This window comes from Solanum pennellii, chromosome 9, assembly GCF_001406875.1.
Source record: "Solanum pennellii chromosome 9, SPENNV200".
NCBI lineage: Eukaryota > Viridiplantae > Streptophyta > Magnoliopsida > Solanales > Solanaceae > Solanum > Solanum pennellii.
Window position 1 is genome coordinate 65,118,128 of NC_028645.1, and position 11,683 is coordinate 65,129,810.

At 34.8% G+C, this 11,683-nt stretch overlaps 1 long non-coding RNA gene across 3 annotated transcripts; it reads left to right on the forward strand.

Moving 5' to 3' along the window:
• The first annotated feature begins 1,661 nt into the window (after positions 1-1,661).
• On the forward strand, positions 1,662-10,982 carry LOC114074007. 3 transcript variants are annotated; one of them, XR_003574552.1, is made up of 6 exons: positions 1,662-1,713; positions 1,975-2,025; positions 3,458-3,542; positions 3,845-3,917; positions 9,911-9,980; positions 10,701-10,982. It is a non-coding gene; the product is annotated as an uncharacterized LOC114074007 (long non-coding RNA). The 3 variants fall into 3 exon arrangements; XR_003574551.1 differs by lacking the exon at positions 1,662-1,713 and having other exon boundaries at positions 1,771-2,025; XR_003574553.1 differs by lacking the exons at positions 1,662-1,713; positions 10,701-10,982 and adding an exon at positions 10,388-10,508 and having other exon boundaries at positions 1,771-2,025.
• The last annotated feature ends 701 nt before the right edge of the window (positions 10,983-11,683 follow it).

An 11,683-nucleotide genomic window follows, 5' to 3' on the forward strand; every position in this document is an offset into this window, starting at 1 on the left:
TCCTCCAATGAAGTGCCTAACGAATGAATTAGTAAAATGCTTTTAAATATGCACTAGCTTATTACGTACTATTCTCTGTTACTAATTAGTTGTTCACTTTTAAATTGACATATTTATTAAGAAAATAATTATTAATATATTGTGTTTATCATTTTTAAGTTTTTTTATTAGTCAAAATGAAGAAATAGAAATAACTATAAAAAAATTGACAAGTAAATAGTGACAGAAGGAGGAAGGAGTTGTTCAACCATTATAGATGGTACCTTTGTTACATTATGGAAGTTATCATTACACTTTTATTGTAGATTTACTAACTAATGCATGTATATCAAGAATCATTATATTATACGGGGATAATGTACAAGTGTCTCCTCAATCTATGCTCGAAATTTCAGAGACACGCTTATATTATATTAAGGTCCTATCATATTCCTGAACTTATTTTATTAATAATTTTCTACCCCTTTTCGGCCTACGTGGCACTATCTTGTGGGCGTCAACTCTAGTTGATTTTGTTTTTCAAGCTAGTGTCACGTAGGCCAAAAAGGGGTAGAAAATTACTTTAAAATGAGTTCAGAGGGGTAATAGGACCTTAATATAGTATAAGTGTGTCTCTGAGATTTTGGACATAGATTAAGAGATACTTCTGTATTTTCTCTATTATATGTAATGGAGAGCTTTTAACTTCAAAGTTAAGTTATGTTTTTTTCTTTTTGTAAATTACAATGTTATAAAATATATAATTATTTAAATATTAAATACTATAGTTTTAAATACATGAATGTAATGACTAATGAACTTCATCATGTAAAGATATAATACATGAGTCTAACTCAACCTCAAAAGATAGCTCATAAAGGGAAGATTGTCCAAATATATATATGAAGTGTTTTACCACTTTAACTCCTTTAAACTCCTTGCTTCACACCCGGCCCAATTGTAGCATAGATTGGGAGCTTAAATGGGTTGTACCTGACTCTGATACCGTATAAAGATATGATATCTGAGCCTAACTCAAAGTAAACTTATGAATGAGGAATTGTCCAAGTACTCCATATAAGAAGACCACCAGTCCATTTTTCAACAAATATGAGACTTTTATCCATTCTAACAATTCAATTAATTTCTAATTAAATATTAAGTTGATAATAATATTTAAATTACATAAAGTGTCGAGTAAACGAAAAAGTTATTAAATTAAAAGGTTGAATCACTTACTCATAAATTTGATATTATTTTATACTTCTGAAGACTAACTTATTTCTTAAACAATACAAACTAAAATGCAAATTAAACATAGTTAGTCTACAAATCTTGTTATGTATGTCAATAAACCTATAATTTTTTGCTATATAACTATCTACCAATATTTAGAAACGAAAGGATGAGCGCTGCATCAAGAAACTATACAAAAGGCAAAATAAAGTGTACTTTAGAATTGGACTGCACTAAATTTCCTTATTCTTTCCAGTTTAAGACGTGTGATTGCACAATCTTCTTCAGCACACCACGTGTACCGCTCAGCATAAGAATATCCACCTCACCAATATATAAATTCTAAAAGAGCAAAATTGGATCTCACGGCTTCTAAGGTCTCTGAATTATCTCCTGTCAAATTGATGTTAATCAATAGATAAAATTGTCATATTCTTTAGCAAAATAAAGTGGCTGATCATAAGCTCTAACAAAAATTTCAACCATTCATATTCATTGGTAAGTTCATAGTTTTTAAGTTTATGATTTGAATTGTTGAAAACATCAACTTTGTCGAGCTTATGAATTTTATGGTACCTTATCTCATTGCATGCTATATATACGCCTTTTTGTTTCATTTAGAAGTCTCAGAGGCAACAATTTTTTTGTTCAACATGCATTTTAGTGGTGAAATGACACCTTCATATTGAAAATCTATGAAAATATAGCAGACTATTTAATTTCCTGTTTATGGGGATTGAAAAGGGTGTTGTTCTTCAGGAAGCTAGGGTTTTCAATGATCCTCAATTGGATGCAAGAAGATGCTCATAGGTATGATGTTCTATTCCTTTTTTTGAAAAAAGAAATTGTCGTGCAAAAGTAAATTTACACTCATTCTGTTTTGGTGCCATGATAAATTGGTTAGACTAATTTGTTGTCTTGCCTTCGTTTTTGTGTGCCTTTTCAGTGCATCAAGTCATTACAAAGCTTTTCTATCTCTAAATCAGGGCAACACATTTACAAAGATTAGCTTTGGCAAACATGTATTTTTTTTGTAAAAAAATTAGCATGACTGTACAATGACATGTTACAAGTAAGATGCCCCAAATCATGGAGTCAACTATATATGCTTTTGTTAGGTTAGATTGCTTACATCACATAGACTCTTGTGTGAGCGCGGGTGTTTGTAGATCATACTGTCTTTTAAATGTCCCAAATTATGATTTAAAGAGGTAAAACAAAACACTGAAGAAATAGAGAGATGTATGACATTAGCTATCAAAATAAAGCAACTACATCTTATGAGAAAATGTAAAGAGGTTCTGAATTTTCATTTATGGGCATATGGGTTTGGAAGATATGGATAATATATGATAGTGATGAACTCCTCGATATGCATATTCAATTGTTCTTACACGATAAAGAGCATTATTTCATGAGTTCTACTTCACTTTGCACCTCAGCAACCAATTTTTAAAATCTGGACTTTTGTTGCTCTAGATAGAATTGGTATTAGTTGATTATGTCTTCATCTGTAGGTCATACCATATGTTTTTCACCTTATAAAGAAAATGAAAGATGATAACACATGCTATTACATGTCTCCTTGAAGTGAAGGATAATTTTTAGTACTGCATTATATAAAGTGTGTTAGTATGATATGTTGCTTGGTTTTTGTACCAAATCCACCTTGATTTGGGATTTATATCCTTTAGACATTAATACATCATTCATGTTTGATTGTCATTTATTTTAACAGTGTGGTGAATTGAATTTTTAATGTTTGTGTTCTCCTTAAAGTTGTTACACTCACCAAGTTCTTGACATTTTGATCAATGAATTATGTTATGTTAGTTTGTTGGAGAAATTGCTTAAGGGATCAGACGTACTGTATAAGATATATGAAGCTTACGTGGATGTAAATGAATGTTATTAAAAAAACCTCTGTTGCATCAGTCATTTTTATTATGTTTCATTTATTTTCTATGAGTTTGTCAATTTGTTTTTCGCTGCTTTACTGTAGAATCCATGTGTTACTGTGTGCTTTATTCTTCACCCTATCTTCCTCCGTTTCTTGATTGTGTAGTTTTATACACATTTGCCTGCTTAATTAGTACTTAGAAGATAATGTTAGTTTACATTCCTCAATTTTTGCATGCAGGTAAATTTTGCATTTGTATAAATTTTGTAATCGGAACTTATAGAATTTTAAAGGATATTTCGACATTAGATGTTAAGAATTCAACTGATCTCGAAAATGCAGATATTGTTATTTGGAGTTCAAGGGGAATAATGGGCGAACACTACAAGAAAATTGCTTGATAGAACAATGGGTGGTTCATATAGAGGTAAGGATTTGAATCATCACTTCTTCAACTAGCTAGAAGAATTTTATGCAGCTTCAATTTTTAGAATCGAAAACATGATATTTCATTATTAGTATATCAATTTTTGCTCTCTAAATCTCCCATTTTCTCTTTGTTAACTACTGTAAGATTACACTTTGTGTCAACAATAAGTGGTGACCAAATCTTTACTTCTTAATTTGTACAATCTTTTAGATAATTGAAACACCAAGCTCCATTCTCTTCACTATTGAAAATTTTAGTCCTATTTAGTAAATCTCAATGGTTTTCTTCAATTTCTACAGGTTTAATGACTTTGACGAGCAACAGCCAACAAGTATCGTTGCGTTGTTAGTACCATTTGCTCTTTCTTTTTAGGTATTCTCCCAATTCCATTCAATTGGTTCATTGTGGAATTGTCTGAATGAGTAGTTGTGAGCTTAATATTCATTTTTTTCCTTTCTCTATGGCTATGATTTTTTTATGCGCTTTTTTTTAGGTGCACGTTTGTATGGATCTCAATTAATTAGATAGCAAATAACTTGACATGTATGTCACTTCTACATGATCCTTTTAAGAGCTAATGGTTGACCCTGTCATTGGTAACCAAGTTTTTTCTTAGCTGGGAGAGGAAAGTAAAATAAGTTTATGTTGAGAAGAGTTGTTTTATAGCTTTTCAGTGATGAGAGTAATTTTAGAAAGTAACTGATTTATCTTTTAACTATAAGGTAAATACAGAAATTTCTTTAATCTCAAATGTTTCAGACACTCTAGATACTTTGTTGATCTTTTGAATTTTAAAAAAAATCAATCATTTCAAGACTTGGTTGTATTGTTAATATAATTGGATTTGCATTTATGTGTTTCTTCACTTAATTTCTATTTGAATGTGAAGATTTTCTTTGACGTACAATATATATGACTTAATTCCTAAGAGAGGTCTTGGTGTTAGGATCAAATTCACGCACACACACTAGATGAATGAAGAACACAAGAACTTTCAAGAGAAAGAGATGAGAGATCTAGAGAGAGAAAGAGAAAACCCAATATTTCGTGGTAACACCCCGTGAGTAAACTTCCACGGCGGTGAGGTATATTTATATTAATAAATCAGAGTATTTTTGGTTACAGAGAATAAATAGGAAAACCTAAAATAGAGAATAAATAGGAAAGCCTAAAATAGAGAATAAATAGGAAAACCTAAAATTAATCAGGCTCCACTACCTAACAATTCTCCACTTGGAAACTGACTCAGTCATCCAAAAAATACATTCTCAAAAAAAAAATCTCTTCATCATCAACATCTTTACCGCACCGCAACATCTGTAGCATCAACTACAGAAGACCAACCGAGGTTTTGCATAACCTCAGTTTCCCAACATCAACACATTTCGTCAGCATGTCTGCCGGGTTCTTTGCACCCTCTATCTTCTCCAAGCACATATCACCATCCTCCACTGCCCTGCGAGTGAAATGGTATCGCCTTCTGATGTGCTTTGTCTTCGAATGATAGACTGGATTTTTCACCAACTGTATGGCACTCTGGCTATCTGAGTAAAGAATCTTCTCGCTCTGCTTCTTGCCCAATTCCTCAAGATAATCTGCCAGCCATATCATCTCTTTCCCAGCTTCAGCTTTTGCCGCATACTCGGCTTCAGTAGATGAAAGAGAAACACACTTCTGAAGCCTGGACATCCAACTCACTGTTGTTCCACCTATGGTGTAAATGTACCCGGATGTACTCTTGATCTAGTCAACATCCCCACCAAGATCAGCATCCACAAAACCCTGTAGAGTCACCTTGCCTTTGCCAAAACAAAGTGAAGTACTGGATGTACCTCTCAGATATCTCAGAAGTCACTTCACAGCTTCCCAATGCTCTTTCCCAGGGTTCGCCATGTACCTGCTAACAACTCCCACTGCATGTGCTATATCAGGTCTAGTGCAGACCATAGCATACATCAAACTACCAACTTCTGAAGCATATGGAACAAGTGCCATGTGATCACGCTCCTCGGCAGTCTTGGGTGACTGCTCCTTTGACAATTTAAAGTGATTTGCCAATGGAGTAGTCCTGGGTTTAGCATCATTAACCCTGAATCTGTTCAACACCTTCTCAATGTACAACTCTTGAGATAGATTTAAAGTGCCAGTAGATCTATCCCGAGAAATCTTCATCCCCAAAATCTGTTTCGCTGGACCCAAATCTTTCATCTCAAACGCTGCAGACAACCTTGTCTTTAGATTGTTAATCTCCCTCATACTAGATCCTGCAATCAACATATCATCCACATATAAGAGTAGAAAGACATATGAATCAGTGTATTTCTTGAAGTAACAACAAGGATCCTTTTCAGCTTTGCAGAATCCACTCTTGATCATGAAGGAGTCAAATTTCTTGTACCACTGCCTTGGTGCTTGCTTTAGTCCATACAAGCTCCTGGTGAGATTGCACACCATGTGTTCCTTGCCTGGAACCACAAATTCTTTCGGTTGCTGCATATAGATCTCTTTGTCCAGATCTCCATGTAAAAATGCTGTTTTTACATCCATTTGCTCTAGATGCAAATTCTCCGATGCAACAATACTCAACAGAATTCGAATAGAGGTTAACTTCACAACAGGAGGAAATAATATCAGCATAATCAATACCTTTCCTTTGTGAATATCCTTTAACAACTAAACGAGCCTTGAACCTTCTTTCGCCAACTGGTTCAGTCTTGATTCTGAACACCCACTTGTTCAGCAAAGCTCTCTTCCCTGCAGGTAACTCAGTCAACACCCATGTGTCGTTCTTCTCAAGTGACCTCATCTCATCATCCATGGCTTGCTCCCACTTGATCGAATCCTCCACCTGTAGGGCCTCATCAAAAGACTCTGGTTCCCCCTCATCAGTCAGCAATAGATAGTGTAATGAAGGTGAATACCTATCTGGTGCCCTGATGGATCTGGATGATCTCCTTAACACCTGCTCAGGTGTAACTTGCTCCACTTCAGATTCTTCAGTAGGAGTTGGTTGAGTATCTGCTTCGACATCTCTGGGGTTACTCTTCTCCAACTCAACCTCAACTCCCACTTGCTTTGTAATCTCTAGAACCTTCTGCTCTCTGTCCTTGTACAGGACAGACTCATCAAATGTCACGTCACAATGTCTCAGGATCTTTCTGTTCTTGTCATCCCAAAACCTGTAACCAAACAAATCAGAACCATATCCTATGAAGTAACACTTCACAGCCTTGGCATCAAGCTTGTCTCTCTTTTCTGGATCAACATGAACATAAGCAGTGCAACCAAAAGTCCTCAAGTGTGAGTACTTGAGTTCTTTTCCTGTCCACACCTCCTCTGGAATCTTGAACCCTAAAGGAACTGATGGTCCCCTGTTGATCAAGTATGCAGCTGTGCTCACAGCATCCGCCCAAAGTGTTTTGGGCAGCCCACAGTGTATCCTCATACTCCTTGCACGCTCATTCAATGTTCTGTTCATCCTCTCAGCAATTCCATTCTGCCTTGCCTTACCAGGAACTGTTCTCATCAATCTGATTCCCTCAGCTGCACAGAATGCCTTGAACTCTGATTTGTCATACTCTCCTCCATTGTCAGACCTTAGGCATTTGACTTTCAAACCGGTCTGATTCTCAACTTCAGCTTTCCACTTCTTGAAAGTTGCAAACACATCTGACTTATGCTTCAAGAAGTAAACCCATACCTTCCTGCTGAAATCATCAATGAAGGTAACATAGAATCTGGATCCTCCAAGTGATGATACTGGAGATGGTCCCCAAACATCTGTATGGACCATTTCCAACCGCACTTTCTTTGGCTCTCTAGGAGTCTTTGTGAAGCTTACTCTTTTCTGTTTGCCCATAACACAGCTCTCGCAAAGACCCATATCAACAGACTTCAGACCCTCTAATGCTCCTTTTGCAACCAGCATCTTCATTCCTTTAGTACTCATGTGTCCAAGTCTGTTGTGCCACAGACATGAACCGGAAGCACCTTCAGCAACAGCGGCCATGTTTATACACCCTGCAGTGGTGTACAAGGTTCCAGATTTGGTGCCACGAGCTACTACCATAGCACCTTTCACGATCTTCCACGAACCTTTCCCAAACTCTGCTGCATATCCCGTGCTATCCAACTGACCAACAGAGATCAGATTTTTCTTGATCCCAGGAATATATCTGACATCCTCCAATGTCCACTGGTTTCCCGAGGTGGTCTTTATGCAAACATCCCCCTTTCCTTCAATCTCTAAGGCTTTATTGTCAGCAAGATATACTTTTCCAAAATTTCCAGATTTGAAATTTTGGAACAACTCCTTGCTTGGAGACGAATGGAAAGATGCACCAGAATCCAAAATCCATGATTCAACCGGGCTGTTCACACTAAGGATTAGAGCATCCCCAATGTCCTCTGCTGAATTTACAGAATCATTGTCATCTCCAAATTTCTGATTCTGTTTCTTCTTTGGCTTTGTACAGTTCGTCCGAAAGTGCCCTTTTTCTCCACAGTTCCAACAAGTCACGTTTGATATGTTCAGGGATTTTCCTCGATTCTTTGATTTTGATCGACCATGTTGATTTTGGCCTTTCGTCTTACTTCTCCCCCTTCGATCAACGCTGAGAGCACTGCCCGATGAATCTCCCACTTCTCGTTTGCGAATACTTTCGCTAAGAACAACATCACGGATTTCATCAAACTTCAGTTTCTCAGATCCACGGGAACTGCTAATCGCAGCAACAACAGTATCCCAAGACTCGGGCAGAGATGACATCAAAATCAACGCCTTAATTTCATCTTCGAAATTAATATCCACAGAATTGAGTTGACTCACAATCATATTGAACTCGTTTATATGATCAGAAACGGATCCATTCTCAGACATCTGTAAATTGAACAATCTACGCATCAAATATACCTTGTTCATAGCCGATGGTTTTTCATACATGTTTGACAGTGCCTTCAACAGACCGGACGTAGTCTTCTCCTTCACGATGTTGAACGCCACGTTTCTTGACAAAGTCAACCGGATCAACCCAAGAGCCTGGCTATCCTTGAGTTTCCACTTCTCCTCCGTCATGGATTCCGGCTTCACCCTGGTCAACGGTTCGTGAAGATCTTTTTGGTACAGATAATCTTCGATCTGCATCTTCCAGAAACTGAAATCGGATCCATCAAACTTCTCAATTCCAAGCTTTGAACTATCCATCTTCAGTGATCGTGTTGAATCAACCTGGCTCTGATACCAGTTGTTAGGATCGAATTCACGCACACACACTAGATGAATGAAGAACACAAGAACTTTCAAGAGAAAGAGATGAGAGATCTAGAGAGAGAAAGAGAAAACTCAATATTTCGTGGTAACACCCCGTGAGTAAACTTCCACGGCGGTGAGGTATATTTATATTAATAAATCAGAGTATTTTTGGTTACAGAGAATAAATAGGAAAACCTAAAATAGAGAATAAATAGGAAAACCTAAAATTAATCAGGCTCCACTACCTAACACTTGGGTCTTTGACATCAGTGATAACAAGCTTTATAACTCAAATACACCTAGTAAAGCAATATGTTCATTTGACATGTTGAAGCTTGTACATTGAGGAGAAATTCTTATAACTCCATCTGTTTTAATTTGTTTGGCTTACTTTGTTGGCATGGTGTAAGATTATTGCAAGGTTTAGACTTTAATTTGTTAGTTTGTCGGGAAGAATTGCTTTGTGTTGGAGAACTGATTCATAATTTTTTAGTGTACTGGATAATAAATAGTTAGATGAAAGCTCATAGGAGAACTAAGTACATAAAGTTATAAGCTTTAAATAGCAGAATAGTTGAACCAAATCAACAAATCAAAGCAAGAGGATTCAAAATATTAGGTGTAGAATTGTAGTACCATTGGGAACTTTTAAAATCATATACAAGATGCATGCTTGGAATCTATATTATAAAAGAAAGGGAGAACATTACCAGTCATGAAGACCTAATCATTTAATGGAGCATTAGCAGAACTTGAATAAAGGAAATGATCCAAAAGTATTTGGCATAGAACAACATTGGTTAGGAAATTTTATAGTAACAATGATGTTTAATGTGAAACTGAAAACGACTTCTTTTTTTATAGTTCCCCTTGTGTATTGTTGTTTTCATGATGTCATTTCTCTTAACTTCATATAATCTCCTTATATTTGGATCATTGTGAAGTTGAAACTATATTATTCATGGTAGTATTCTGTCACCCAACTTACATATAATCATTTAAATGTGAAACTATATGATTCATTTTCAATCATTTTTTTTATAAGTATGAAAATTAGGTTTGATTTGGTATTTTCTATGACTAATATTTGCTTAATTTGTTAAATTTTTGGCAGGAGGTATGGTCTATCAATCAATTAGAATAAAGGACAGGCTGAGCTCTTGAAATAAATGACAACAAACGAGGTGACTATATTTCTTCATGATTCCATACATTTTTTTTGTCATTCGGCAATACTATTATTGAAGGAAATTGTATTAGTAGTTTATATAATAGAAGCTAATATAATTGTGTGTGAATAACGATAAAAAAAATTGTGTATTATCTTCATGTCCACTCTTTAATGTGAAAATTTATGCATGTATGTTAGATCTTTTTTTTTTAAAAAAAAAAAGAAAGACTCATCTACAGTCCAGGTTAAAAGTCGCGCGTTATCATCGACAAAAATCTTAACTACTCTGATTATATTCCCCTCATCGACACAAATCTGAACTACTCTGATTATATTCCCCAGGAAAAACAAATCAAAGTAAGTAGCAACACAATTAGATACCGAAACATATTATGATAATGATATTACTCTGTGATGTAGATAAATCGATAAGCTGAAGTGCTAAACTGTTGTCTGAAAAGATAACAAGAGCAAGACCAAGACAAATTCCTGTATCCTGCTTGAGGTGTACTAAAATATAAATTAAATGCAAGTGTGAGGAGGCAAGTGTGTCATATCTTTTACTTCTAATTCGTAATGACCTAATGCTTTTCATGGATTTGTAGATCCTTGGTTCCCTATCTTCAATGCTTCTCTCATTTGATTTCTTGCATTTTGTTATTTCAGTCCAGATGTTAACTTTTTGCTTCTCACAGATTATTTCAGTTGATAGGTAGTCTCTTGTTTCTTGTAGGTACTCCAAAACTTCTTGTCATTTTTGAAGTGACAAAGTATGACTATCAATAACTCTGTCAGAGGAAATAACGATTTCACATGTGTTTGTGATGAGTTAGAAAATATGCAAATATTTTCAATGATACGAGTATTATGTCTATAAATAATATATATATTTTTATAACACATCAGTTATTACTAAAACGTATCTAGCGGTCTTTCTTTTGTAGTTTGTCAATTCCGTCCATATACATGAAAATGTCATATTCTACCATGTCAATACATAATTGATCAAGTCGCATTATTGTTTTTAGCTTTATATATATATATATATATATATATATATATATATATATATATATTCACACACATTTAATAACATCAAAACATAACACATCGGGTCGTGCTGAGCCATATAGTATAACTATAAATCTTACTAAGTAATAATTATTGTCCTTAGACATAACAAATTAAATATTAAAGGAATAGAGATATCTCAAACTTTAAAATTTTAAGTTACTCAAAAAGATAACAATGAGATCAAAATAATTCACATTTTTTTTATTTTCCTGTATTTGAAATCTTTTTCACTTCTAATTCAAAGTTTTCATAACATTGAGTTGATAAGAAAAGAGAGGATACCACACTTCTATGAATTTTATATGTGATCAAGGAACTTTATCCAAGTCACAAGAATTTTTTTTTCATGTTACAATAACTGACTTTCACCTTGTATTGACAAATTGACAGTTGAGTCATTTGAATATGTAAAATTGAGATTGACAAATCTTAAATATGTCTGTTACAAATTGACAATGTTATATAATTTGTAGACTTGTCAAATGTCAATATGGACTAGGATTAGTGGGTCGGTTTAGACGAACTCGTGATTTATTAGGATTGAGCTAAGATTTTCTGAGTTCATTTAAAAAAGAGAAAATTGTATGTTATGGAAAATCAATTAGATTAAATTGCTACAATCACACTTTGATTTAATTGTAC